Source organism: Triturus cristatus, chromosome 2_2, assembly GCF_964204655.1.
Source record: "Triturus cristatus chromosome 2_2, aTriCri1.1, whole genome shotgun sequence".
NCBI lineage: Eukaryota > Metazoa > Chordata > Amphibia > Caudata > Salamandridae > Triturus > Triturus cristatus.
Window position 1 is genome coordinate 395,625,580 of NC_140582.1, and position 4,508 is coordinate 395,630,087.

Here is a 4,508-nt window from a genome sequence, read left to right on the forward strand (position 1 = left end):
GGAATGTAAATGGATGATCCGCTTTGATACCATTAATATGGGTTTGAATGAACAAGATCCCAGTAATGCACAATTGGCCATTCTCAGCAACTAGGCATTTTTGGTGACTGTTGGTCTTTATCTGTCCCTGACTAGCTTGATGATAATTGTCATCTCACGAGCATTTGTTATGTTGTTCATCGGATGCATTTGATGATAACTAATGTGTATATGCATGTATATAGTTTTCTGTGTAGCCAATGCATTCTTTCCCATTCAAGGATTACCATCCAAGTCTGTGTGTTTTTTCTAAGTTCTTTAACTCCATTAACTTGAGCAATGTGGAACTTCCTGCTGAACCTTTGCCACTGTCATCGGCCCATATACATGTCATACATGTTTTCATAATGCTTGATGTTCACTGTTTCCAACTCGATTTGTTCTTGAATAATGTACATCTGCTCCATTTGTGCTTTTTCTATGCCTAGCCATTATGTGCAATATAGACGCGATGCTAGCATTGTATTTATCCAGGTTGCATTAATTTGTCCAGAATCATTTACGTGGTATTTACAACGCTAACTATTGTCATGAAAAGTGTATAACTACCTTTACTATCTATTAATTGAGTCATGAGGAACTTCCTTCTGAACCTTTGCCACTGTCCACGGCCTATATACATGTTAAACATGTTTTCATAATGTTTGATGTTTATTGTCTCCAACTTGATTTTCCCTGAATAATGTACATCTGCTATGCTTGTGCGTTTTCTATGCCTAACTATTATGTGCAATATAGACGCGTTGTCAGCATTGTATTTATCCAGGCTGCATTTAACTAATTACGTGGTATTTACAAGGCTAACCACTGTCAAGAAAAGTGTAGAATTGTCCTGATTATCCCTGAGTTACACGGGCCCAACCTCCCCCTTTCTTTTAGAAATGTATTTTTTTAGAAATGTATTAATGTAATATCCTTTAACTATTCGGAAGAAAACAACCTCTGTTGTCTTTCTTCTAATACATTTTGACTGCAAGCATCTAGCGTCTGCGCCGTGCTGCACGTCATGTGGCCCGGGCCTCTCTATTTTAACGATCACTCAGTGTTGATTTAGTGCTTTGTTCACAAACTCTGAGGACAGCCTTTGCTGCTGCTGCCCACGGTAAGGGATGCTCTCCCCCTGTACGTTGGTTTTTAGCTGTTCGATTTAATTCCGTGTAAGATTAAATGGTCGAGGGTTAAGTCTGTTTAGCATTTTTGGCACTCAGTTTGATTTAAAAGTACACATTTTTCTTTGCTTATGGTGAATTTATACTCTTGCTCGATATTCTCTGTTTGACAATCCGCTTTCTCTTCTGAGTAATGGTTTCCTCATTGAGGCTCGACCTGTATACATGACCCTACTTGCATATTCGTAATATATTACTCCTTAAACAAGGGTATAGATCTCTGGCTGTTGCCTTTCCCACTGCGACCCGTAGCTTATCTGGTGGGTCTCATGTCGAGTGTGCTGTTTAGTCTCAAATCTAATGAACTTTCTTTTGCTGATGATAGCTCTTGGTACCTTGTCCCTTGCGCTGTATTTCCTCTAGGTTTGGGTTTTAAGTGTTTTTACATTGCCGTTCTTTCACTTTATTTTTAGAGGCTTAATTTCGTTGTGATTAATTTCACTTTTCCCACCGATGGTGCGCCACGGCGTGTGACTTTGGAGGTATTAATTTCTCCGGTGCGACTTTGATCATAAATGAGTAAGTCACTCTCTCTCCGGTTTTTTGTGATTTTCAATGAATCCTTTATTTATTTTGTGGATCATTATAATGACACCTCATAATTCTTTGTAGGTGTCACTCACCCCACCCTCAATTGGAGCCTATCTGCCCCTGCGCCATTTGACGCCAAGTCAACATTGACTATATGTCCACCTTTGAATATGGTAAATATAGCGATTACTTCCTTAATGAGTCCCTTTCACTTTCCCTGGTGGGACCCGAAATTCTTTTGTAACACTGACTTAATATCATTGTAGGTGCCATTCCTCCGTGTTACACCATCACCCTTGTCCTGAAGAAGACCCCGTTAGTAAGGAGCCAACTAACCTACCCATGTCTTGGGGTCGAAACGTCGACAATATGACATTGCCAGTACTCTCAACAGTGTAACTTACACTGTGTTCTTCTGTTTTGTACATGGTTTTTGTAAACAATCTATATTCAAACTAATGAACTTCGTCTGGATTTTGTGGCTTAAAAATTGTTTTGCCTTACAATTAAGTTGTGACAGTTTGATATAATTTATATGTCACTTCCCCCTTTTACCTCACCTGAATTCACTACCCCCTTCCTTCCCATGGCACCCCGCACTATTTGACAAATGCCGAATCTATTTATAAAAATGTGTATCTTGCCAACGTGTGATTAAATAACACTTTGACATCATTTTTTTGTATCCTTTGATATCGATTCTGTGTTAACTCTAAAAAGTTTATATATTCTGGGACCATCTTTCCCTTATACTGTCTAAATACCCAGGTCCCAGCGATTTTTGGGTTTACCCTTTGCTTTAACCCTGAACCAGTTGTATCTGGTTCCCCCCTTGCCTGTGCTGTGTCACAAAGGGAAATGTGTGTATAAAAGAAGGGGCTGTGACCCCAAGAAAAGGTTCTTGTTTTTGACTTGAAACTACCAGGGGCGTGCTGCTGCTGGGGCCCAGGGGAGGGCTTGCCTCCCTCGGCCCTGCCCAGCCCCTGGATGCCTGGAAGACTTCTGGGACCTTCTTGACTTTATTTTATTTGCAAAAACCAAAGGAAATGATGGCCGGAGTGTTGAACATTGCAAGCACTCACCCCCAGTCAACTGATCTGGGTTTAATCCATCACCGTTTTTTAGCCCACTCTGCCACCCCAGTTCAGACATGGCCATATGCAAATCAGTCTGACCCTGTGCCTCATGGGAACAGTCCAGCCTGAACTGCCAAGCCATGTCTTCCCTGGTCCGGAAACAAGCTTCCTAGGACCGGTTTCTGGCATTTCAGCCGTCTTCAGCCAGGATTGCTTGAATCCAGTGGCAAAGTGAGCAAGGGACTCACGTCTGAGCATACCCTGTCAACTTATGGTGAACAAAGCAAAAACCAAAGGAAATGATGGACGGAGTGTTGAACATTGCAAGCACTCACCCCCAGTCAACTGATCTGGGTTTAATCCATCACCATTCTTTAGCCCACTCTGCCACCCCAGTTCAGACATGGCCATATGCAAATCAGTCTGACCCTGTGCCTCATGGGAACAGTCCAGCCCGAACTGCCAAGCCATGTCTTCCCTGGTCCGGAAACAAGCTTCCTAGGACCGGTTTCTGGCATTTCAGCCGTCTTCAGCCAGGCTTGCTTGAATCCAGTGGCAAAGTGAGCAAGGGACTCACGTCTGAGCATACCCTGCCAACTTATGGCGAACAAAGCAAAAACCAAAGGAAATGATGGACGGAGTGTTGAACATTGCAAGCACTCACCCCCAGTCAACTGATCTGGGTTTAATGCATCACCGTTCTTTAGCCCACTCTGCCATCCCAGTTCAGACATGGCCATATGCAAATCAGTCTGACCCTGTGCCTCATGGGAACAGTCCAGCCCCAGGACTTTGTTTGCAGCTTTTTGGGCACCCAGGGAGTGCTGTGCTCTGTGTCCTCGGATTTCCCCAGGAAGAGGAGCTGGGGCTGTGCGGCGTTGCGCTGCTGAGAGAGAGAGAGAGAGAATCTCCAGGTTGGGGATTCCCCCGTGACGCCTGCAGCGTGGGTGCCCCCCCCGCTTATTTGTGGTTGCCGTGCGCTGGTGCCCACCCTGTGTCTTCGCTTGCATCGGTTGATGGGTGCGCGGGTGCCCACCCCGCGACTTTGCTTTATTGGTGGAGTGGGTGCCCACCCCACCTTATATCTTGGATTTGGAGGGAGCCTACCCCTCATTTGCCACTTCGGCCTTTATTTTGAAAGCGGGTGCCCACCCCGCCTTATATCTTGGATTTGGAGGGAGCCTACCCCTCATTTGCCGCTTCCGCCTTTATTTTGAAAGCGAGAGCACACCCCGCGGAGGAAGTCAGGCAGAGATTTCCTGGGACCTGGGCGGGGCCTCACTGGAGTCCGGAAGCCCCGCCCACCGAGAAGAAGCCGCCGGAGATGCCGTCCGGAGCCCTGCGTCTCCAGAGCAAAGTCCCGGGTCCCAGGAGGGGGCCTGGGTGAAGGGAAAAGAGTTCTTTGTGGGAGCCACAAGGGCTCCATCCCTTAAGTCCCGGTCCCGAGAGGGGGGACTGGGTGAAGCGTGGCAGCCGCCCGACCTGAGGAATCCCCTGCGCCGGAGCCCGGTGAGTTAGAGCTGGGCAGGGGACATGGGCCGGTCGCTCCCTCTCCTCGAGGGAGCAGGTTTGGTTAAGGCGCCCGTAGGAGGTGCCGAGTCAGAGCGGCCCGTGTGTGCAGTGGGCCGCTCCACCCGATGAGCACCTCATTACTGAGCCTACGTGGCTCCACCATGGCATTGCCGTTCTAGAG

General features: G+C 46.7%; 1 long non-coding RNA gene across 1 annotated transcript; it reads left to right on the plus strand.

Moving 5' to 3' along the window:
• The first annotated feature begins 1,019 nt into the window (after positions 1–1,019).
• Positions 1,020–2,348, plus strand: LOC146862295 (uncharacterized). Its single transcript, XR_014978414.1, has 4 exons — positions 1,020–1,141; positions 1,622–1,727; positions 1,821–1,912; positions 2,006–2,348. It is a non-coding gene; the product is annotated as an uncharacterized LOC146862295 (long non-coding RNA).
• The last annotated feature ends 2,160 nt before the right edge of the window (positions 2,349–4,508 follow it).